Raw genomic sequence first — 27,710 nt, forward strand, 5'->3', positions numbered from 1 at the left:
AAATTTTTGGAGTATATTTGATATTGTGGTCGTTGAGTCTCTCTTTACTAGTATATGATATGACTAGTATAAAACCACAAAATTATATTACTCGTTCAAAAGAATTGTATTCTTTGATGAAAAATTGTCACTTAAAATATTATGATTTTTCATGAAAAGATGTATCTATTTGTATAGACATGAACATTGATGAAAAGTGATATGTTATGTTTGTGTTGTAAAACAAACATTTTGGTCATATTACCCTTATTGCACCGAAGAGACTATGGTCATGGGTAATTCTATAACAAATTGAATGTTATGGAAAGATCCTTCTGCAAAGGACATCTGGCAAGGTGCTGACTCTAAATCAATGTATGTATTTGACAAAGTTATAAAAAGTAAAGAACAAAATATTTGTAGGAAAAAGTTACCTCACGGAAGGTCTTTTCAAACCCATTATTTATGTTTGTTCTTACTTACTTGAATCAAATTGTTTGTGACATGAATACTTAGGACATGTCAATTACAAAAACGTATGTTATGCATACTTATAATTTGTTGAAAGAAATTTTAATCCTTCAGAATTGATTTACACTGACATTTGTGATATGAAGTCAACACCATCTCTTGGTGGGAAAAAGTGTTTCATAAATTTTATTGACAATTGCACTAGATAGTATTATGTCTATTTACTGAATGGTAAAGATGAAACAATAGAAACATATTGGCAATATAAAACAGAAGTTGAAAATCAGTTGGATAAAAAGATTTTCATGATTAGATGTGGAAGATGTGGAGAATATGAATCTTCTTTTGCAGAAATATATTTGAAAAATGGAATCATCCATCAAATCACTACACATACTCACCTCAATCTAATGAAATTGTTGACAAGAAAGAAAAAAGGAACTTTGAAGGAAATGTTGAATGCCATATTATAAGTTCAGGTTTACCATAAAATTTGTGGGGGTGCTATCATTATAGCAAAAGAGTACAACAAAAAGTTTGTCTGTTCAGAAAGAGAGGAACAAAAGTTTTATTTGTTTAAGAAAGGGAGCAACAAAAAGTTTTGTTTGTTCCGGCTTTGTTGTATCCTGATAGAGAACTGTTTGTCGCCCCTTAAGGTATATACAAGCAATAACTCTTGAAGTATAGTGATCTAACAATTTCCAATACAATCTTTTCCATATGAGAAATGGAAATGAAGAAACTATTCCCAAACGGATCAAAATAGGACCTAACACTAAGGGTTGTATGTTCATTGGATATGATACAAATAGTAAAGCATGTCAATTTATGGTTCATATGTCCGAACCGTCGGATAGTTAAGTGAAGGGTCTAAATGACCTTGGAATGAACCAAAGGAGAATGTACTTAATAAAGAGATTCAGAGGTCTAGTAAATGTCAATGGACAAATTACTTCCTCCGAGTTTGATTTTGTAACATTTCTTCTTGAAAATGAGTCTCATAAATTCGAAGAAGCTATGCCCTCGGTGGACTCATTCTTTTTGGAAAGAGGCTGTCAATAGTAAGATAAATTCAATCTTGAGCAACCGTACTTGAGAGTTGGTTGATCTTCCTCCAGGAAATAAACCTTTGGGTTCAAAGTGGATCTACAAAAGGAAAAGAAAGTTGATGAAACTATTGACAAATACAAAACAAGTCTTGTTGTCATAGGCTTTAGACAATAAGAAAGTCTTGATTATTTTGACACATAATATTCACTAACTAGGATTACATCAATTCAGATGTTAATTGTGCTAGTTGTGGTATATGACCTTCAAATTTGTCAAAATGGATGTGGAAACATTTTTTTTTTAAATGGATAATTGGAGGAAGAAATTTACATGGAACAACCCAAGGGCTTTGTGGTTTCTAGTAAAGAAAAGAAAGTATGTAAACTTGTTAAGTCACTTTATAGACTAAAAACAAGCGCCCAAATAATGACATGCGAAGCTTGACCAAACTATGTTGGCAAATGAATTCAAGATTAATGAATGTGATAAATGTTTTTACATTAAAGACACTCCAAATCACAAGGTCATTGTTTGTTTTTAGGTTGATGAACTGTTAATCATCAAAAGAAACATTTATGACATAAATGCTACTAAGCATATGCTAGAAAGTAACTTCGATATGAAAGACATTGAAGTTACTAATGTGATTGAAAAGGTACTTGACAAGTTCTAGCATTTGGATTTCAATATTGTCAATGTCATGCCCCGAGCCTACACCCTGGGCAGGAACGGCATCTGGAGACCATTTCTGGCCCCAAGCGAAATCTTGGCTTGGCTTTCTTAACTCAGCGGAAACCTAACCCAACAGAATAACTCAATGCAATGCAATATTACAAAACAACTTAACTTATAAAATATGGCCATAAAGGTAACTCGAATCTCAAAATAGAATATTTACATATATACATAGATGAGAGACTCAAAACTAACTGACTGACTGTCTGTCTATGAAGCCTCTAAAATACTGAGATGGATGTTGGGACAGACCCCGCAACATCCTAATAAAACAAAAACTAAGAACACAAAATAATTGAGTCCTCCTGACTGCAAGGAGGCTCACCACTGACTCTGGAGTGCTCAGCTGGATCAACGACGTGCAGGATGCTTATCCGGGGTACTTGAATCTGCATCATCAAACGATGCAGGCCAACTGGCATCAGTACATGGAATGTACGAGTATGCGAGCTGGAAAACTAAGCAACAAAGGCTAGAAGGAAATCTGGAAGAAACTGAATAGCTTACCTGGCTCAACTCAACTCAACCTGACTGACTTCTTTCAATATAAGGCAATTTAAAACAAGTGCGATATAAAGAAAGACTGTTTAAAACATGCTATAAACTCTGTGTGTATACAAAGATACAATAAGCCTGAAATGTATATAGAAATACAATGAACTGATGTATATAAAAATACAATAATCTCTGTGTATGAAAATACAATAACTGCTGTGGGAGTTTCTCTAACCGACAACCATCACATAAGAGCTATAGTGATGATACAACGATCGACCTCACGCTGCCAGATCATCATACCCGGCCAAAGGTATAAGACCTGAACTGCCTAATGTATCCGCTAGTCTAATCTGAAAAGGATTCATCTAAAAAGTATGATCCTTTTCTACCCATGGTGGCTAACATGGTTCTATGGGGGCTGTGGGTTCTTTGAATGCTCCCCCAATTCGGTGCTCGATACTACTCCAAAAAATGTACTGGCTCTTATGTTTTTAAAACATATTTATTCCTGCTGATATGAGATAATTACTCAAAAACTAGCCCGAAGGCTCTTTTGGAAATCTCAGTTTCCAACCTTGTTTAAATGTAAAAACATTTCTTTAAAACTTCTTTGGGAATACATAGTTCCCTAATAACTTTGAGAAAATGAAAACTTTAAACTCTTGACTCTTTACTCTTTACTTGACTTGCAACTTGAGCCTTAGAATGAAGTTAAAACGTTCGATAAAGACTCTTGAAAAGCTTGGAGGACTTGCTTGAACTAACTTCTTAACTACTAAGCTTGACTTCTAATTTCACTTGACTTCTAACTCGACTTGACTTGGAAACTAACTTCACTTGAATTGGAAACTAACTTCACTTGACTTCTAACTTTACTCTCCTTAAATTGGAATTATGAATTCAAGGGTAATGATTTGTGTTTGGAAGGACCCATGATGATTAGGAATAATTTAGGACAGCTAAACTTAAGAAAATTTTCGAAATTAAATTCTAAAACAGAACAGATTTTGTTCACAGAGGGAACAAATCTGTGACGCAGACTTGCTTCAGGCAAGCTGCCCAACTTTTCTCCTTCATGTTGCCAATTCTAAACCCTCTCAACCTCAAAGGTTCTTTTCCCAAACACTTGGGGTCATAAACCCCTCAACATACAGTGGATTCCACTAAAAAACGCAACCAGATCCTGTCCCAAATCAGCAAAAACTTCAACAACACAACCAACAACTTCAACAACCAAAATAAATCTTTTCTTGGAATTAAAAACGAGTTGGTGTGTGGGGTATGAACTAACCAACACTAAGGATCATAAAATCCCTCAACACACAAGAGATTCAACTCAAAAACACAACCAAATCATGTCCCACAACCAACAATAACTTCCACAACACAACTAACAACATCAACAACAACTAACAACTTCAACAACTTCAACAACAAATCCAATCTTTTCTCAAATCATAAAATGAGCTTGGTGTGTGGGGGAAAGAATCAACCCACACTAAAGAACTCACATACCTTGATAGGTATCACCCCCGACGAAATTCCAGGACGGAAACTTGTTGATCTCCTCTTTCTCCTCTTTTTCTCCTCTTCTTCTCTTCTTCACTCTCAAGAACCCTAACTTTCTCTCTTTTAAAATGGAAAAAAAATGATCCACAAACAGTCTAACACAACAATATAACCTCAAAAGAAATGATTTGTGAAAAGACCAAAATGCCCTTAAATTTCCGGACGGACTCCCTGCCAACTGCCCCAACTTTCAAAGGGCATAACTCACTCATACGAACTCGGAATTGAGTAAACTCGGTGGCGTTGGAAAGATTGTTCCACAAGCTTCATAACCATAACTGGAAATACTCCTAACTCATCCTGAGCTAGGAGTTATGACTACTCAAAGTTAGCCAAAAACTCACTGATTTCCACACTTAGCCAAATTTCCAGATTTTTGAACTTAGCCAAATTTCCAGATTCTGGACTTAGCCCAATTTTCCAGATTCTGAATTCCTTTCATTATTTTCCAAAAATGACTATTTCAAATTTCAAGCTTTTCCATAGTTATTTCAAATTGCCGGATGTTACAGTCAAGACTCCAATAAATGTGAGATTTGTACTTCAAAAGAATGAAGGCAAAAGTGACTCACAATTGGATTGTGCTAGAGTATTGAGAAGTATGATATATATCATGAGGTGTGCGCGATTAGATATATCATATGCTATTAGTAAACTGAATTGGTTCACGAGTAATCTCAATCAAACTCATTGGATGACAATGAAAAGAGTTTTGGAGTATTTAAAACATACTTAAAAAACTATCGCTTTGCATTATAACTAATATTCAACAGTATTGGAAGAATATAGTGATGCAAATTGAATCACCAAGTGAAATGAAGTAAAATCCACGAGTGGTTATGTATTTACTCTTAGTGGAAGAGCAGTCTCTTGGAAATATTTCAAACAGAAATGTATCACACACTCTACTATGAAATCTGAGTTTATCACTCTAGATAAGGCTGGTGAAGAAGTTAAATGACTCCAACATTTCTTGAAATATTTTTGGCCCAAACCTTTTAGCTCTAGTATACATACACTGTGAGAATTAATTTGCAACAGGTAGGGCATGGAGCTTGATGTATAACGAAAGTCTCGTCATATATGACGTAGACATAATATCGTTAGAGAACTACTCTATAGTGGAATTATCATAATTGACTATGTAAAGTCAAAGGATAATGTGCCGGATCCACTTATAAAAGGCCTAACTAGAGAGGGAGTTGATAGATTATCAAAGGGAATGGGACTATGGCCGAGGACAAGTCATTGTAGAGGTAACTCTACCTAGAAGATTGGAGATCCCAAGATCTAGGTTCAAGGAGATCAAACAAAGTCATTGATGACGGTTCAACATTGTCAAAATATTTTTTATGGTCCATTCTCATTATAAGACAATGTTCAGTAACAAGGATAAAGGCATTAGGACTTTTTAATGGTTTTTAAGTTTGATATAGGGTATATCAAATGGTGTATCTACGAGATAACACATTTAGAAATCACATATGTAAGTGTGAAATGTAAGCCGCTTCAAGGAGAATCCGGTAAGGCCAGTTCTCTACGCATTTCTAAACCAAGACGCGTTCATGGCTGAAACGAACAAAATAATGAGAACCAAAAACAGTTCAAGGATTGATTGTGTGACTTATGTTGTATAGGTATACACCAAAGCTCGACGGTTCAAAGATATCAAATCTATCGATTGACCGAGTATATCCAATATATGTTCACTATGGAAAGTTCAAAGGGAAACCCACTTATCCAGATGCAATCAATCCTTACTTACGAATCACACAGTTTTTCATGCATATGTTTTAACAATAGTCATTCCCTATTCATGTGGGGGATTGTTGGGTTTTAAAGGTGTGAACAGGAAATGAAGAGTTGTAACTCTCCTGAAGGGTTGTGACTATGCCGAAGGGTAGTGACCTTTATGAAATGTTGTGTCCTCTCTAAGGGGTTGTGACCGTTTGAAAGGTTGTGCCTTTTCCAAAGTGTTGTGACCTTTCTGAAAGGTTGTCTTCTTTTTGTCACGCCTCGTGCTTACACCCTGGACGTGGCCGGCACTCGAAGACCATTGCTGGCCCCCAAGCGAACCCTTGGCTTGGCTTTCTAAACTCAGCGGAAACCTAACTCAACAGAAAAAAATTCATGCAACAAAAGGTCATAAGAACTTAATTGATAAAATCTGGCCAAAAAGGCAACTCGAGTCTCAAAATATAATATTTACATATATACATAGATGAGAGACTCAAAACTGACTGACTGACTGTCTATAAAGCCTCTATAATACTGAGATGGATGTTGGGACAGACCCCGCAACATCCTAATAAAACAAAACTAGGAAAAACGAAATAACAGAGTCCTCTGGAATGCAAGTAGGCTCACCACGGACTCTGGAGTGCTCGGCTGGATCAACTGCGTGCTGGATGCTTATCCTGGATACCTGCGTCTGCATCATAATAAGATGCGGGCCAACTGGCATCAGTACATGGAATGTACGAGTATGCGAGCTGGACCTCTAAACAACAACTTAAGCTTGAAAGGGATACAAAAGAGAACTTACCTTGGCTCTGTTCAACTCATGAATAACTGAACTCAATATAAAGCAATAAGACACATGCAATATATATAAAGCTTGTAAAACTATTTAAAACATGACGTCAAAATCATATTTATAATATCATGAAAATACCATGCTTCCTCTCAAAGTCTACTTGTGCAATGCATGAATGAAGTCTCATACCTCCATCCATACTAAGCAGAACCCCTTGAGGAACCATGCAATTTCTACTGTGGGAGTTTCTCTAACCGATAGCCACCACTACATTCTTAAGTAGTGATACAATGTTTTACTTCATGTTGCCCAAGGACCATCATATACCTTGCCGTGATATAGGACCTTACTTTAACTTTAACTTAGTGGATCCACTAGCTTAACTTTACGTGATCATCTTAAAAGTATGACCCGTCAAATCCCATGTTTGGCTACATGGTTCTTATGGAGAGTTGAGTTAATATGAACTCGTGTTCCCAATTCGGTGCTCAAGACTACTCCCAAAAAATACTTTAGCTCATTAGTATTTTAAACACATCTTTCTTTAGTTGAGATAATTACTCAAAACTTAGCCCAAAGGCTCTTGAAAATTCTTTCTAAAAAGAACATATCAAAACCATATTTTAATATGATCATTGATGACTCGGGAAAGTCATACTGCATAAACATTGATGGTGTATCTAGAGACCATACTGTTTAAACATTGATGACATACTCGATTTGTCATACTAATCATGTTTTAGAAACTCTTTCGCAAAACTCATCTTTTCTCAAAAAGAGATCGTACTCAAACTGCTCAAAACTCTTTTGGAAATCTCAGTTTCCTCTCATCTTAAATGTGAAAACATTTATAAACTTCTTTGGGAATACTTAGTTCCCTAATAACTTTTGAGAAATGCACTTGACTCTTACTCTTGGCTTAACTTGAAACTCTATACTCTTTACTTAACTTGAAACTCTATGCTCTTTACTCAGCTTGAAACTTGAGCCTTAAAATGAAGTTAAAACGTTCAACAAAGACTCTTGAAAAACTTTAAAGACTGCTTTGACTTACCTCTTAACTTCTAAGCTTGACTCTAACTTCACTTGACTTCTAACTTCACTTGACTTTGATCCTAACTCGTCTTGAATTAGATTATGGATTCAAGGTATATGATCACATGTTTATGGATGAGTTCTTGACGTTTAGACGTACTTTGGAGTGTTGAAAACAACTATGAAACATAGGTACAATGCCAAGGAACATGCATGAAAAAGTGGGGAATAAATGGGAAAGGTTGGCGTCCTTGGAGCTCTGAGAGGCGCGGGGCGCCAGACCACAAAGCTCAGAAGGGGCCTGCTGGCGCTCTGCTAGGCGCGCTGCTCCAAGGGCTGGACTTCAGAGTCCCTTTTGGGGCGCGCTGGCTGGCGCGATGCGCCACCCCTTTTCCCCGAAAACTCGACTTTTCCTCCTCCTTTGTCCAACTCTAAACCACCCTAACTTCAAGGGTTTCAACTCCAAACACTTAGAATCATAAAATCCCTCAACATATAAGAGATTCAACTCAAAAACACAACCAAATCATGTACTAAACCAACAAGAACTTCAACAACACAACCAACAACTTCAATAACAAAACCAATCTTTTCTCGAAAATAAAATGAGTTTGGCGTGTGGGGGAATGAACCAACCCAACACTATGAACTCACATACCTAGTAGGGATCACCCCCGACGATATCCACGGCGATCTTTGACGAAACCTTGCTTGATCTTCTCTTTCTCCTCTTCTTCTCCTCTTCACTCACAAACCCTCACTCTCACTCTTTAAAATGGGACAAACTGATCTAAAAATCAGTCTAACACAACAATATAACAAAAAGAATTGGTTAAGGAAAAAACCAAAATACCCTTACAAACTTCGGGCTGACTTCCCTGTGCCAACAGCCCAACTTCCAAAGGGCATAACTCACTCATACGAACTCGGAATCGAGCAAACTTGGCGGTGTTGGAAAGATCATTCCAAGGGCTTCGCAAAAATAACTGGAACTACACATAACTCATATTTATCTAGGAGTTATGACTTCTCAAAGTTGGCCAAAAACTCATTTTTTTTCCATACTTAGCTAAATTTCCAGATTTTTAATTCTTTCCAAAAATGACTATTTCCAATTCTAAGCTTCTTCATAGCTATTTAAAATTGCCGGATGTTACACTTTCCAAAGAGTTGTGACCTTTACCCTTTGTTGGCTATAAATAGAGAGGTTTTCTCTCATTTTTCTTCATCGAATTCTTCCCTTCTCTTGCATACATTTCTTACAAAACAAAATCGATCGATCGTGTCTGTGTATGTGATTCGTTGTTGTCATTTTGAGTTCGTTGAAATTATTGAAGTTTGAGGTACCGCTACTTATTTAATGGTTAGAACATTTTAGCTTGGGAGGAATTAATATGCAACCTCGGGTACTTGAGGGGATTAAATTTCTTATGGACACACAGTGGGTTCTGTGGACTCAGATAGTTCATTGTTTTTTTTCTTTTCATCTTTTATTATTTCTAGTTTGCTAATTTAAATATAGGAGACAACAGTATTTATATATGAGGAGTTAGAGTTAGATTTGTTTTAATTATCATTCACGACTAACCTTTAACCGTATTTACATCCCCTCTCGTTCGCATCTCTCCTCTCTCTGGAATCTAAATCGTCTCTCTCCTATTTTACAATCATCTCTCCCTCACCTCTCTCCTCTCCCTTCCCAAGCTCTCTCTCACTTCTTTCTGTCCAGTCTCTTTCATTTATACAAACACAAATTATATAAATACAAATGTTAGCAATTATTTATACACGCACAAATGATAACAATCAATTGTACAAATACAAATTATTTGTCCAGTCTTTCTCTCCCTCTTCCTGTCCCGTCTCTCTCACTTATACAAACACAAATTATACAAATACAAATGTTAACAATCGTTTATATTTACAAATCACAAATGAGAACAATCAATTATACAAATACGAATTATAATTGTCACTAGGGGTGTCAAATAGGCGGGTTTGGTTGAAATTTGTTATATTAAAATGGGTTGAAATAGAAACTAGGTTGGGTTCTGACCCGTCGAAGTTTACTTTGGGCTCAAATAGGTTAGACACAAATGGGCTTAAAAATGGGTTGGGTCTTGACTCACCCAATTTTATCCGCTTAATCTCAATAGTTTTATTATATTGTTGTATAAGTTTTATAACCACAATTAGAATTTTAACTCAAGAAAAAATTAAAAAAGAAGTTACAAATGGATAGATAAATCCTAAATGATATAAAATGGCTTGTAATTCATATATACCTTCGAAGTAGGAACATACATTACATCAATGTAAATGAAGAGTCTTAAAACGGGTTGAAATTGGAGATTAAATTGGGCTCAATTGAGGATTCTCTTAAAATGGGTTAGACTTGAATGAGTTGAGATTGAACCCAATTCAAACTATCTTGAGCCCAACTCTTAAAATTCTGGGTGGGTTGAGCTAGTTACCTCTTTAGTGATACAAATACAAATACAGATGTATTCATTGATACAAATGATGGCAATAGATTATTCATATGCAAATACAAATTGATAGGATTTTATACAATTTATTCAGTAATATAAATTGTATTTAGTTAATATTATTGTATTTATTGATACATATACATACTAATTATTCTTCGTTATTATGATTTTGGTTTTTTTCTTAGTTATTCTGATTTTGGTTTCCGTATCATAGATCTTGGGTCGCACTTTATGGCATTTCCACTATAAAAAAAAATCCAATCCCGCAAAGGATTGTTCATGGAACAACTATTGAGATTCTTCGGACCATATTTCCTAGTATCATCCCTATGTTCATTGATATACCATCATTTGCTTTGTTATACTCAATGGACAAGGTAGTAGTAGATCCAGCCATTACTATAAAAGTTATTGGACATCAATGGTATTGGAGTGCGCCTCTTCACGAGGGTGATTAAAGTGCAACGAAATGCCTTAAAGTTGAATATGGTTCGCGAAGCATCTGGCTTACCGGTAATCTCCCATTTCCGCTGTCGATTGACTTTAATAACTATAGCATGCCAGAAACGGGGAGTTGAGGGGCCTAATTAAGTTTATTTTAATGGCTATTTATGAAATTTCTCCTGGGGGTGTCAAAATGAGTCCAAATATACGTAACCCGCCTAATTCGTTCATAATTTATAGGTAGGGCTCAAGATAATTTGAATTGAGTTCAATCTTAACTCATTCAAGTCTTAACCCACTTTTTTTAAAAAAAACTTCAATTGAGCCCAATTTAATCTCCAATTTCAACCTGTTTAAAAACTCTTTATTTATTTATTTATTTATTTATTTTCTTGAGTTGAAATTCAAATTGTAGTTATAAAAGTTAAATAATAATATGTTAAAATTATTGAGATTAAGTGGGTCAAACTGGGCGGGTCATAACCCAACCCGATTTTTAGCCCATTTGAGCCCAAAGTAAACTTGGGCGGGTCATAACCCAACCCAATTTTTAGACTATTTGAGCCCAAAGTAAACTTAGGCGGGTCATGACCCAACCCGATTTCCGTTTCAATCCATTAAGCAAACTATAACTATAGAATGCCTAATGTATGCTATTTTTGAAAGTTCGCCTTTAAATATATCCAATGTCAACTCAACTCGCTCACTTAACATCCCAATTTAATTCTATCTAAAAATGAAGAGACAGAATCAGAATTTAATTTGAGAGTCTATCACAACATATTTAATTTATTGGATTCAACATTTATTATTAATACTAATATCTTAGTGAATATATCAAATGAAACTAATTAATTCAGATAAATAGATACATTAAACGTGAAAAAAGGTCTGTGTATTTGATATTTACATAAAAAAAATTATAATAGTTAACTATAGTTAAGTTATAAATTATCGTGATAATATGAATTAATTAACTATAAGTGATGATTAAATTGTAAATGAAGACATGTGTGACGTGTTCATTAGGCGTAAACATTAAATAACAATATAAATTTACCTAAATGATATATTAGATTCGTCCCAGATATTGCGATGGCAACGAGGCAAAGCGGGTGTGGTGAGGGGCGGGTTGAAGTAGTCTTTTAAAAAGCCGATGTAGTGCGGTGCGAGTAGCGGGGGTTTCAATTTAATTTTTTTTTATTTATTTGAATCGCAAATTTGAATACTCCCTCCATTTCAAATTAATTGAATTGTTGAGACATTTTTCATTTTTTAAATTAACTTAATTGTTCAATTTTCAAGACTACTTTTAGAATGTTCTTCCAATTTTACCCTTCATTAGTTAGTATTGGAACTAGTTATTAATTAATGTTTAGTTATTTTAATCATAAATTTGATAATAATTAATAAAGGTAAAAATGGAAAGTCATGTATAATTTATGTCTTAATCTTCTTTTCTTAAAAGATGTGAAATACCTCAATAATTCAATTAATTTGAAATGGAGGGGTAGTTAAGAATTAAATTGCGTATAATTATGAAGTATTTTTGCATCCAAACTCCTAATATATAACATTTATTATTATTTCAAACTATCAATTTTACTATAACAATTTGGAACACTTTAAAAGAATTTTAGTTTACTAAGTAAATTAAAATCAAACAAAGAGAAAAGGGTATGGTATACCCTCCAACTTCGCGATTTAGAGTTGATATACCCCTTTTTACAAAAGTAGCTCACATATACCCTTACTGTAAGACAAATGACCCAATATATCCTCTGATCTAATGAAAGTGAAGAAATAAAGGGAAAATGGTCAAAAATACCCATGAACTTTTGTTTAGTAGTTAGGTTTATCCTTGACTACTGAATTTGGCATGAGCTTTAATAATAGTATCATCTTCTTTAGGAGTAAAAGGTCGATGATCCACTGGAGGAGAAGTTGATCACACCACTGGAGCCTACATGATTTTCCATATATAGTGGGGGTGGGAGTAGAGGGGATAGGGGTGACCGGATTAATAGGTACTTATTAATTATGCAAATGAAGTGTATCCCGTTGCTAAAATATCATAAATTAATTAGTTTTTTTCTTTAAATAGTGTTTGGTAGATTGGATTAGAGGGGATACGATCTGAGTAATATTGAAGTTTGACTCGATATTATTTTAGGGGAAAAAATCAAATAACATTCAAACTAACCATTTTAACTGCAAAATAAAAGTTTGACAGATAATTGTTTTATGGGTAAAAACTTAAGTGTTTTCACACATAAAACCAATGAATATAAGATATTTACTTTGATAGGCACTTATATCGAGATCAACTGAAAATTTGATAGAAAATTAATAAATTATATTTATATCATTCGGCGTATAAAGTCCTTGACTTAGAGTTTAATTTCATATTTTTATATCTGACTGTCTCAAACTCTCGATTATTATGTGTTGGTATTTGAGGAAGAAGCAATTGTCAACTCATGCACATGGTTCAATTGATTTGTCACGTTATTTCTTATAAGTGATTTTCGTTGATTTTTTGTCTATAACATCTTACTGGTTTAACCGATACGAACAAATAATGATCAGTAACTGATAAATTGAGATTTTAAAGATCCTAGAATGATTTAGCATATCTATAAATTGATAACTCGTAGTAAATTAATAAATTATATTTATATCATTGGCGTAAAAAGTCCTTGACTTAGAGTATAGTTACATATTTTTATTTGTGGCTGTCTCAAACTCCTAATTTTTTGTGTATAAAATCTTAACGGTTTAACCGATACGAATAGATAATGATCAATAACTGATAAATTGAGATTTTAATGATCCTAGAATGATTTAGAATGTCTATAAATATAAGTCGAATTGATAAACTTTAACTGTAAATCGAACCGACCGATACAAAACCCTAGGCGAATCTAATATATATATATAGCTTAGGTAAAAATATATCCCCTATTGATGTTTACATTAATAGATTTTAATAAGTTCTATCTTAGCTCGAAGGAAAGAACAATCAAAATCAGACCCTCCAAAGAATATGAATAAATAAATTTAACAATTCAACTCTTGGCAACATGATTTTTATTTAAACCAGGGTGTTATTGTTTTAAAAAGGAAATATTTTTATTGGAGCCTGAAGGGTAGTTTAGTCATTCAACAATTCATTCAAAATGCCTTTTTTGGAACAAACATAACGTTTCATACATCCCAAAATTCACACTTACCATATTTTTTGCCTCTATATATATGAGAGGACATAATAATAATCCATTTGTCTGTTTAAGTTTAAGCCGCCAACAATTCACAGCAATGGCCTCTTTAACCTCTGAGTTCCTCAATTACATTGTTTTCCGCTACCTCAGTGAATCAGGTAATTTAATTCTCATCTTCAGAACCTGTTATGTTATCTATCCAAATTTAATTGATGTTGTGTTTCTATTCTGAAATCCCCATGAATCCAAGTTTGAAAACTGGATCCTCTATATGCATAAGGCAGAGATTAAGGTTTTCGTACACACCAACCTCCCCTGGGTATGTTGTTGTTGTTAGATGATGTTAAATTCCGCAAAGTAAACATATTTTCTGTATCGAAAACATGTTCTTGTTGTTTGCTACGTTTGATCCATTCATCCACTAGAATAATAAATTTTGAATTCAGTAAATTAAATGTGTCGTTATTACCAAATTTAAACGTCTCATTTAAATTTCGCATCTGTCTCTCCATCTTTAGATAGGATTAAATAAATTTAACTTTCAACTCTTGCCCATGAGGAAGTAAATTTGATCGTGATGGACTAGTACCAATTCAGGATTAACACATTCAGCATTTGCTTTTGGGTAGTATCTAATCTGTCTACTGGTTTTGCGGATATATTCTTTCAGGATTCGCACATTCAGCATTTACATTTGGATACGAGGCACGGATCAATAGGAGCACAATGGATGGACATCTAGTTCCTCCTGGTGCTCTTATTCAATTTGTGCAAAAGGGTATTCAGTATCTTGAACAGGAAACTAATTTGAGCAATGTAAGGCATATATTTTAATATAAAAAGATCTAAACTTCAGATAGAAAAATCAGAATATCAAAATGTTTGCCTTACATTGCTCAAATTTGTTTCCAATTCAAGATATTGAATACCCTTTTGCACAAGTTTAACAAGAGCATCAAAAGGAACTCGATTTCCATCCACTGTGCTCTTATTGATCCTAGCCTCGTGTCCAAAAGTAAATGTTGAATGTAAGAATCCTGAAAAAATATATCAGCAAACCAGTAGACTGATTAGATACTACCGTACTAGTCCATCACGATCAAAGTCAAGGTGTCGGCCAACCTATTAGCAGATCATATTCAATATCAACTAGAGTGTCTTGACCACCTTGGAAGATCACTAAAGTCTAAAAGTAACTGAAATTTTGGTTGTTCAATCAAGTAAGAGAAGTTGAGTTTGTCTCAATCTTGTTTTTATCTTTTTTCTTTTTCTTGCTCGAATAATCAGGAGTGACTGTTCCAATGCCCCATACAGCACGAAATGATGATTGTTTGTCATCCAGAAGAAAGAAAAGCAATATGACAGTCCAAAAACATCAGTGTCTTCACCATAGCAAGATCTGTGCATTCTACATTTAAAGTATTTTCAAACAGAATAACTTTAATACTTTCTTCCACTATCACTACTTTAATCATATACATCAAATTAGCAACTTAACTTCCTTCTGTTGTCAAACACCATCCTACTCACCCCAGAACCTAATAGTCCTTATTTAAATAACCAAACTAGCCAATTTCTCTGTTACTAGTCATTCTTTATAATCATTGAATGAAATATATTCCCTTCACAATTTTTATATTCCTTCTATGCTTAATCAATGAAATTTTTATGAAATATGGGGAAGTTCAAAAGAATAGAAATTCTTACGTTTCTAATAGCCTATTTGGCCAGGCTTCTTGGAGGTTAAAAACACATAAAAGGCACTCCTTTACATTTGAGATGTTTGGCCAAAAAAGAAGGTGCTTTTGAGCAAAAATAACACAAAACACAAAACACAAATTGTTTTCCTCCAAAAGTATTTTTTTTGTAAAAGTTGTTTTGACTAATGTACCCTCCAAGCTCCAACAAAAATATTATTATTTTTAACAAAAACTGATGGTTAAAACAAATACTATGCTGGCAAGAGTTGAATAGTTAAACATATTTAATCATATCCAAAAATGGAGAGACGGATTCAGAATTTTAATGAGATGTTTAAAATTTTGGTAATATACCACAATACATTCAATTTACGGAAATCAAAATTTATTATCTAATTTAGATGAACCCCTCATACAGTAAATGATGACAAGTTATTGGCATCCCTAACACCTACCTTTGAGGTAGAGAGGTTGTTTCCGATAGATCCTTAGCTAAGAAAATGCTTATGCACTAGAACTTTTTTTGCAACTGTTAAAATATATGTGAACCACTTTTATAACGAAGATATATATCAGCTCTAAATCGCAAAGTAAGGGTATAACATACCCTTTTCCCTTTTATAAATTCTATAAGTTCGACTATAAGAGAAGATTTCTAGTGATTATCGCAGCCCTGATCCCAGCTGCCATGGGAGCCTTGCGTAGCTCCGAAAAACAGATCTGGGTAACACCAAAACAGCAAAAAAAAAAAAGTTTTGAAGAGTTTGTCAGACAACCATTAGACCATCCCAAGCTCCACGATCGGAGTTGTGACCCAACAACAGCCATCGGTGTTGTAAATCACACTCTAGTCTAACGGCCACGATTCATCCACTAGTCTTAATTTCCTGTTTCCTTAGAGGTTGTTACAGGAAAATGTTTACTTTGCAGAATTTAACTCGTCTAACAACAACAACATACCCAGTGTGTACACAAGCCTTACCTCTAATAGAAAGGCTATTTCCAAACACTTTCTCGCCTCAAGTAAAGCATATCAAATCAATTAAAAAGTACCCATCTAACTAGTGATTCAAATTTCAAAACAAAATTGAATCTATGAGGAACAAACTCAGAAGGAGAAAATTGAAGTACCTGATTCATCAAGGTAACGGTAAACATTACATTGTAATTTAGTTCGAGGTAATCAACACCATTGTTTTGTGAATCGCCGGCAGAGTAAAGTAAACAGACATATAGAAAGGGGGAATGGAAAGAGGGAAATTTGAGAGCGACGGTATTTGTTGGGTTTTAAAGGTGTGAACATGAAATGAAGGTTGTGACTCTCCTGAAGGGTTGTGACTATGACGAAGGGTTATGACCTTTATGAAAGGTTGTGTCTTTTCTAAAGGGTTGTGACCGTTTGAAAGGTTGTGCGTTTTCCAAAGTGTTGTGACCATTCTGAAAGGTTGTCTTTTTTTCTAAAGAGTTGTGACCTTTACCCTTTGTTGGCTATAAATAGAGAGGTTTTCTCTCATTTTTCTGCATCGAATTCTTCCCTTCTCTTGCATATATTTCTTACAAAACAAAATTGATCGATCGTGTGTGTGTGATTCGTTGCTGTCATTTTGAGTTCGTTGAAATTATTGAAGTTTGAGGTACCACTACTTATTTAATGGTTAATCCGTTTTATCTTGGGAGGAATTAATCTGCAACCTCGAGTAATACTTGAGGGGATTAAATTTCTTAAGGACACACAGTGGGTTCTGTTCGGTTAGTTCTTTGTTTTTTTTCTTTTCATCTTTTATTATTTCTGGTTTGCTAATCTAAATATAGGAGACAACAAGCTTAAGAAATTTATTATTGATGGTATTTTCTGTGGTAAGGAAATTACTTTTATTTTTTGTGTTCTTTTTATTGAAAAAAAAGAAGAAAAAGAGAATTATTTTATCATATGATAAAAGAGATTTGGGATGAATTAGTACTACTTAATATGTTCGAGTATTTTTTTTGTAGTAAGTTTTCCTTGGATGGAAAAAGTTATTTTTGTTTTCTTCCTAAGTGCATTCAAACATTGCACCCCTTCAGTTTTCTTTTCAATGAGAAAAGTTATTTTGTGCATAAAGGCTAAGATGAGCACTTTAATTATTTTTCCTATAGTCTTGGTTTTATATAACTATGAGAAGAAGTAAATGAACATATGTTGTCTCCTAACAATATTTGAACATGATTTTTGTTCTTCGTTGAAATGCAATATCTTCGAAGGAAAATTGGAATATGATGGAAACTACGAAAGAATGAAAAAACTAGCAAGAAAAGTGACTTGCATGGAATCATTGCTGACAGATAGAATATGATTCAATGGAAGTAAAAATCAGGTTCTATCTTTATTTCCCTTGATTATTATTTTTTTCTATCCTTTATAAGTTATGAAATTTATTTCATAAATGTTAGGACAGATGGTCGTTATGTGATGATCTCGGAATATATCATTATAACATGTATTCTGTTTAGAAAAGTGAAAAAAACTTTTGTTGTTTTCTACTCCATGTGAAATTTGATTGTGTGTGACTTTTGGAGACTAAAATCTTCTGATTTCTTACTCCTTTGGTTTGAAGAATATAAGAACTTCACGAACAAATCAAAGCATTGGTATTAAGAATATAGAAACTTCACCAACTTGTTAAATACTCTGTTTGAATGAATATTCTAACTTGAAGAGTACAAACTTCGTCAGGAATATTAAGGCTAAATGATTTGAAAAAGATAAAATCTTCATCATTAGCTAGAAACAGTGTTTTATTTGAGGTTTCTAGAGATTAAAACCTTTTTTGTTTACTACTCTGTCTGAATGTGAAACTGATTCAAAAAATATGAAAATTTCATCAGAATTCAAGGTTCATTCGGTTAACGATTAGAAGAATTTAAAAACTTCATCGTTAAACTAGAAACAAGTTGTATAAAGATTGAATCTTTATTGTTAGTATTCTAAATACTAAATAGTCCGTCTAGTTGTGACAGAAAGGCTTCGTGTTGCCAATGTGTATTCTGATGGTACACAATTTGAAAGCATGAAAAAAAATATGTGGAAATAATTTCAAATAATTGAAAAATATTTTTGAGAACATATTTAAAATGTGGGGGTTCTTTACTTGTGATAAAGACAAAATTAGACTTACTATCTAATTTAAATTTGAAAGTACAAGATATGAAATTTAATGACATTCTTGTATTATGTTAGACCCACAAAATTTTTGGAGTATATTTGATATTGTGGTCGTTGAGTCTCTCTTTACTAGTATATGATATGACTAGTATAAAACCACAAAATTATATTACTCGTTCAAAAGAATTGTATTCTTTGATGAAAAATTGTCACTTAAAATATTATGATTTTTCATGAAAAGATGTATCTATTTGTATAGACATGAACATTGATGAAAAGTGATATGTTATGTTTGTGTTGTAAAACAAACATTTTGGTCATATTACCCTTATTGCACCGAAGAGACTATGGTCATGGGTAATTCTATAACAAATTGAATGTTATGGAAAGATCCTTCTGCAAAGGACATCTGGCAAGGTGCTGACTCTAAATCAATGTATGTATTTGACAAAGTTATAAAAAGTAAAGAACAAAATATTTGTAGGAAAAAGTTACCTCACGGAAGGTCTTTTCAAACCCATTATTTATGTTTGTTCTTACTTACTTGAATCAAATTGTTTGTGACATGAATACTTAGGACATGTCAATTACAAAAACGTATGTTATGCATACTTATAATTTGTTGAAAGAAATTTTAATCCTTCAGAATTGATTTACACTGACATTTGTGATATGAAGTCAACACCATCTCTTGGTGGGAAAAAGTGTTTCATAAATTTTATTGACAATTGCACTAGATAGTATTATGTCTATTTACTGAATGGTAAAGATGAAACAATAGAAACATATTGGCAATATAAAACAGAAGTTGAAAATCAGTTGGATAAAAAGATTTTCATGATTAGATGTGGAAGATGTGGAGAATATGAATCTTCTTTTGCAGAAATATATTTGAAAAATGGAATCATCCATCAAATCACTACACATACTCACCTCAATCTAATGAAATTGTTGACAAGAAAGAAAAAAGGAACTTTGAAGGAAATGTTGAATGCCATATTATAAGTTCAGGTTTACCATAAAATTTGTGGGGGTGCTATCATTATAGCAAAAGAGTACAACAAAAAGTTTGTCTGTTCAGAAAGAGAGGAACAAAAGTTTTATTTGTTTAAGAAAGGGAGCAACAAAAAGTTTTGTTTGTTCCGGCTTTGTTGTATCCTGATAGAGAACTGTTTGTCGCCCCTTAAGGTATATACAAGCAATAACTCTTGAAGTATAGTGATCTAACAATTTCCAATACAATCTTTTCCATATGAGAAATGGAAATGAAGAAACTATTCCCAAACGGATCAAAATAGGACCTAACACTAAGGGTTGTATGTTCATTGGATATGATACAAATAGTAAAGCATGTCAATTTATGGTTCATATGTCCGAACCGTCGGATAGTTAAGTGAAGGGTCTAAATGACCTTGGAATGAACCAAAGGAGAATGTACTTAATAAAGAGATTCAGAGGTCTAGTAAATGTCAATGGACAAATTACTTCCTCCGAGTTTGATTTTGTAACATTTCTTCTTGAAAATGAGTCTCATAAATTCGAAGAAGCTATGCCCTCGGTGGACTCATTCTTTTTGGAAAGAGGCTGTCAATAGTAAGATAAATTCAATCTTGAGCAACCGTACTTGAGAGTTGGTTGATCTTCCTCCAGGAAATAAACCTTTGGGTTCAAAGTGGATCTACAAAAGGAAAAGAAAGTTGATGAAACTATTGACAAATACAAAACAAGTCTTGTTGTCATAGGCTTTAGACAATAAGAAAGTCTTGATTATTTTGACACATAATATTCACTAACTAGGATTACATCAATTCATATGTTAATTGCGCTAGTTGTGGTATATGACCTTCAAATTTGTCAAAATGGATGTGAAAACATTTTTTTTTAAAATGGATAATTGGAGGAAGAAATTTACATGGAACAACCCAAGGGCTTTGTGGTTTCTAGTAAAGAAAAGAAAGTATGTAAACTTGTTAAGTCACTTTATGGACTAAAAACAAGCGCCCAAATAATGACATGCGAAGTTTGACCAAACTATGTTGGCAAATGAATTCAAGATTAATGAATGTGATAAATGTTTTTACATTAAAGACACTCCAAATCACAAGGTCATTGTTTGTTTTTACGTTGATGAACTGTTGATCATCAAAAGAAACATTTATGACATAAATGCTACTAAGCATATGCTAGAAAGTAACTTCGATATGAAAGACATTGAAGTTACTAATGTGATTGGAAAGGTACTTGACAAGTTCTAGCATTTGGATTTCAATATTGTCAAGACTCCAATAAATGTGAGATTTGTACTTTAAAAGAATGAAGGCAAAAGTGACTCACAATTGGATTGTGCTAGAGTATTGAGAAGTATGATATAAATCATGAAGTGTACGCGATTAGATATATCATATGCTATTAGTAAGTTGAATTGATTCACGAGTAATCTCAATCAAACTCATTGGATGACAATGAAAAGAGTTTTGGAGTATTTAAAACATACTTAAAAAACTATCGCTTTGCATTATAACTAATATTCAACAGTATTGGAAGAATATTGTGATGCAAATTGAATCACCAAGTGAAATGAAGTAAAATCCACGAGTGGTTATGTATTTACTCTTGGTGGAGGAGCAGTCTCTTGGAAATATTTCAAACAGAAATGTATCGTACGCTCTACTATGAAATCTGAGTTTATAACTATAGATAAGGCCGGTGAAGAAGTTAAATGACTCCAAAATTTCTTGAAATATTTTTGGCCCAAACCTTTTAGCTCCAGTATACATTGTGAGAATTAATTTGCAATAGGTAGGATGTGGAACTTGATGTTTAACGAAAAGTCTCGTCTTATATGACGTAGACATAATATCGTTAGAGAACTACTCTATAGTGGAATTATCATAATTGACTATGTAAAGTCAAAGGATAATGTGTCGGATCCACTTATAAAAGGCCTAACTAGAGAGGGAGTTGATAGATTATCAAAGGGAATGGGACTATGGCCGAGGACAAGTCATTGTAGAGGTAACTCTACCTAGAAGATTGGAGATCCCAAGATCTAGGTTCAAGGAGATCAAACAAAGTCATTGATGACAGTTTAACATTGTCAAAATATTTTTTATGGTCCATTCTCATTATAAGACAATGTTCAGTAACAAGGATAAAGGCATTAGGACTTTTTAATGGTTTTTAAGTTTGACATAGGGTATATCAAATGGTGTATCTATGAGATAACATATTTAGAAATCACATATGTAAGTGTGAAGTGTAAGCCGTTTCAAGGAGAATCCGATAAGGCCAGTTCTCTACGCATTTCTAAACCAAGACGTGTTCATGGCTGAAACGAACAAAATAATGAGAACCAAAAACAATTCAAGGATTGATTGTGTGACTTATGTTGTCTAGGTATACACCAAAGCTCGATGGTTCAAAGATATCAAGTCTACCGATTGACCGAGTATATCCAATATATGTTCACTATGAAAGTTCAAAGGGAAACCCACTTATCCAGATGCAATCAATCCTTACTTACGAATCACACAGTTTTTCATGCATATGTTTTAACAATAGTCATTCCCTATTCATGTGGGGGATTGCTGGGTTTTAAAGGTGTGAACAGAAAATGAAGGGTTGTGACTCTCCTGAAGAGTTGTGACTATGCCGAAGGGTTGTGACTTTTATGAAATGTTGTGTCCTTTCTAAAGGGTTGTGACCGTTTGAAAGGTTGTGCCTTTTCCAAAGTGTTGTGACCTTTCTGAAAGGTTGTCCTTTTTCCAAAAAGTTGTGACCTTTACCCTTTGTTGGCTATAAATAGAGAGGCTTTCTCTCATTTTTCTTCATCGAATTCTTCCCTTCTCTTGCATACATTTCTTACAAAACAAAATCGATCGATCGTGTCTGTGTGTGTGATTCGTTGCTGACATTTTAAGTTCATTGAAATTAGTGAAGTTTTAGGTAGCGCTACTTATTTAATGGTTAATCCATTTTATCTTGGGAGGAATTAATATGCAACATCGGGTACTTGAGGGGATTAAATTTCTTAAGGACACATAGTGGGTTCTGTGGACTCGGATAGTTCGTTGTTTTTTTCTTTTCATATTTTATTATTTCTAGTTTGCTAATCTAAATATAGGAGACAACATTATTTATATATGAGGAATTAGAATTAGATTTGTTTTAATTATCATTCACGACTAACCTTTAACCGTATTTACATCCCCTCTCGTTCGCATCTCTCCTCACTCTGGAATCTAAATCGTCTCTCTCCTATTTTACAATCATCTCTCCCTCACCTCTCTCCTCTCCCTTCCCAAGCTCTCTCTCACTTCTTTCTGTCCAGTCTCTTTCATTTATACAAACACAAATTATATAAATACAAATGTTAGCAATTATTTATACACGCACAAATGATAACAATCAATTGTAGAAATACAAATTATTTGTCCAGTCTTTCTCTCCCTCTTCCTGTCCCGTCTCTCTCACTTATACAAACACAAATTATACAAATACAAATGTTAACAATAGTTTATATTTACAAATCACAAATGAGAACAATCAATTATACAAATACGAATTATAATTGTCACTAGGGGTGTCAAATAGGCGGGTTTGGTTGAAATTTGTTATATTAAAATGGGTTGAAATAGAAACCAGGTTGGGTTCTGACCTGTCGAAGTTTACTTTGGGCTCAAATAGGTTAGACACAAATGGGCTTAAAAATGGGTTGGGTCTTGACTCACCCAATTTTATCCGCTTAATCTCAATAGTTTTATTATATTGTTGTATAAGTTTTATAACCACAATTAGAATTTTAACTCAAGAAAAAATTAAAAAAGAAGTTACAAATGGATAGATAAATCCTAAATGATATAAAATGGCTTGTAATTCATACCTTTGAAATAGGAACATACATTACATCAATGTAAATAAAGAGTCTTAAAATAGGTTGAAATTGGAGATTAAATTGGTCTCAATTGAAGATTCTCTTAAAATGGATTAGACTTGAATGAGTTGAGATTGAACCCAATTCAAACTATCTTGAACCCAACAATTAAAATTCTGGGCGGGTTGAGTGAGTTACCTCTTTAGTGATACAAATACAAATACAGATGTATTCATTGATACAAATGATGGCAATAGATTATTCATATGCAAATACAAATTGATAGGATTTTATACAATTTATTCAGTAATATAAATTGTATTTCGTTAATATTATTGTATTTATTGATACATATACATACTAATTATTCTTCGTTATTATGATTTTGGTTTTTTTCTTAGTTATTCTGATTTTGGTTTCCGTATCATAGATCTTGGGTCGCGCTTTATGGAATTTCCACTATATAAAAAAAAATCCAATCCCGCAAAGGATTGTTCATGGAACTACAATTGAGATTCTTCGGACCATATTTCCTAGTATCATCCCTATGTTCATTGATATACCATCATTTGTTCTGTTATACTCAATGGACAAGGTAGTAGTAGATCCAGCCATTACTATAAAAGTTATTGGACATCAGTGGTATTGGAGTGGGCCTCTTCATGAGGGTGATTAAAGTGCAACGAAATGCCTTAAAGTTGAATATGGTTCGCGAAGCATCTGGCTTACCGATAATCTCCCATTTCCACTGTTGATTGGCTTTAATAACTATAGCATGCCAGAAACGAGGAGTTGAGGGGCCTAATTAAGTTTATTTTAATGGCTATTTATGAAATTTCTCCTAGGGGTGTCAAAATGAGTCCAAATATACGTAACCCGCCTACTTCGTTCAGAATTTATAGGTTGGGCTCAAGATAATTTGAATTGAGTTCAATCTTAACTCATTCTAGTCTTAACCCACTTTTTTTTTAAAAAACTTCAATTGAGCCCAATTTAATCTCCAATTTCAACCCGTTTAAAAACTCTTTATTTCTTTATTTATTTATTTATTTTCTTGAGTTGAAATTCAAATTGTGGTTATAAAAGTTAAATAATAATATGTTAAAATTATTGAGATTAAGTGGGTCAAACTGTGTGGGTCATAACCCAACCCGATTTTTAATCCATTTGAGCTCAAAGTAAACTTGGGCGGGTCATAACCTAACCCAATTTTTAGACTATTTGAGCCCAAAGTTAACTTAGGCGGTCATGACCCAACCCGATTTCTATTTCAATCCATTAAGCAAACTATAGCTATAGAATGCCTAATGTTTGCTATTTTTGAAAGTTCCCCTTTAAATATCTCCAATGTCAACTCAACTCGCTCACTTAATATCCCTATTTAATCCTATCTAAAAATGAAGAGACAAAATTAGAATTTAATTTGTGAATCTATCACGACATATTTAATTTATTGGATTCAGCATTTATTATTAATACTAATATCTTAGTGAATATATCAAATGAAACTAATTAATTCAAATAAATAAATACATTAAACGTGAAAAATCGTATGTATATTTGATATTTACATAAAAAAAATTATAATAGTTAACTATAGTTAAGTTATAAATTAACGTGATAATGTGAATTAATTAACTATAAGTGATGATTAAATTGTAAATGAAGACATGTGTGACGTGTTCATTAGGCGTAAACATTAAATAACAATATAAATTTACCTAAATGATATATTAGATTCGTCCCTGATATTAGAGATGGCAACGAGGCAAAGCGGGTGTGGTGAGGGGCGGGTTGAAGTAGTCTTTTAAAAAGCCGATGTAGTGCGGTGCGAGTAGCGGGGGTTTCAATTTTATTTTTATTTATTTATTTGAATCGCAAATTTGAATACTCCCTCCATTTCAAATTAATTGAATTGTTGAGACATTTTTCATTTTTTAAATTAACTTAATTGTTCAATTTTCAAGACTACTTTTAGAATGTTCTTCCAATTTTACCCTTCATTAGTTAGTATTGGAACTAGTTATTAATTAATGTGTAGTTATTTTAATCATAAATTTGATAATAATTAGTAAGGGTAAAAATGGAAAGTCATGTATAATTTATGTCTTAATCTTCTTTTCTTAAAAGATGTGAAATACCTCAATAATTCAATTAATTTGAAATGGAGGGGTAGTTAAGAATTAAATTGTGTATAATTATGAAGTATTTTTGCATCCAAACTCCTCATACATAATATTTATTATTATTTCAAACAATCAATTTTTCTATAACAATTTGGAACACTTTAAAAGAATTTTAGCTTACTAAGTAAATTAAAATCAAACAAAGAGAAAAGGGTATGGTATACCCTCCAACTTCGCGATTTAGAGTTGATATACCCCTTTATACAAAAGTAGCTCACATATACCCTTACTGTAACACAAAAGACCCAAATATACTCTTCTGATCTAATGAAAGTGAAGAAATAAAGGGAAAATGGTCAAAAATACCCATGAACTTTTGTTTAGTAGTTAGGTTTATCCTTGGCTACTGAATTTGGCATGAGCTTTGATAATAGTATCATCTTCTTTAGGAGTAAAAGGTCGATGATCCACTTGAGGAGAAGTTGATCACACCACCGGAGCCTACATGATTTTCCATATATAGTGGGGGTGGGAGTAGAGGGGATAGGGGTCACCGGATTAATAGGTACTTATTAATTATGCAAATGAAGTGTATCCCGTTGCTAAAATCTGATAAATTAATTAGTTTTTTTCTTTAAATAGTGTTTGGTGGATTTGATTAGAGGGGATACGATCTGAGTAATATTGAAGTTTGACTAGCTATTATTTTAGGGAAAAAAATAAAATAACATTCAAACTAACCATTTTAACTGCAAAATAAAAGTTTGACAGATAATTGTTTTATGGGTAAAAACTTAAGTGTTTTCACACATCAAACCAATGAATATAAGATATTTACTTTGATAGGCACTTATATCGAGATCAACTGAAAATTCGATAGTAAATTAATAAATTATATTTATATCATTCGGCGTATAAAGTCCTTGACTTAGAGTTTAATTTCATATTTTTATATCTGACTATCTCAAACTCTCCATTATTATGTGTTGGCATTTGAGGAAGAAGCGATTGTCAACTCATGCACATGGTTCAATTGATTTGTCACGTTATTTCTTATAAGTGATTTTCGTTGAATTTTTGTCTGTAACAACATCTTAACGGTTTAACCGATACGAACAAATAATGATCAGTAACTGATAAATTGAAATTTTAATGATCCTAGAATGATTTAGCATATCTATAAATTGATAACTCATAGTAAATTAATAAATTATATTTATATCATTGGCGTATATAGTCCTTGACTTAGAGTATAGTTACATATTTTTATTTCTGGCTGTCTCAAACTCCCAATTTTTTGTGTATAAAATCTTAACGGTTTAATCGATACGAATAGATAATGATCAATAACTGATAAATTGAGATTTTAATGATCCTAGAATGATTTAGAATATCTATAAATATAAGTCGAATTGATAAACTTTAAATGTAAATCGAACCGACCGATACAAAACCCTAGGCGAATCTAGTATATATATAGCTTAGGTAAAAATACATCCGCCGTTGATGTTTACATTAATAGGTTTTAATAAGTTCAATCTAAGCTCGAAGGAAAGAACAATCAAAATCAGACCCTCCAAAGAATATGAATAAATAAATATAACAATTCAACTCTTGGCAACATGATTTTTATTTAAACCAGGGTGTTATTGTTTTAAAAAGGAAATATTTTTATTGGAGCCTTAAGGGTAGTTTAGTCATTCAACAATTCATTCAAAATGCCTTTTTTGGAACAAACATAACGTTTCATACATCCCAAAATTTACACTTACCATATTTTTTGCCTCTATATATATATGAAAGGATGTAGTAGTAATCCATTTGTCTGTTTAAGTTTAA

Source organism: Solanum stenotomum, chromosome 4 (genome assembly GCF_019186545.1).
Source record: "Solanum stenotomum isolate F172 chromosome 4, ASM1918654v1, whole genome shotgun sequence".
Taxonomy (NCBI): Eukaryota; Viridiplantae; Streptophyta; class Magnoliopsida; order Solanales; family Solanaceae; genus Solanum; species Solanum stenotomum.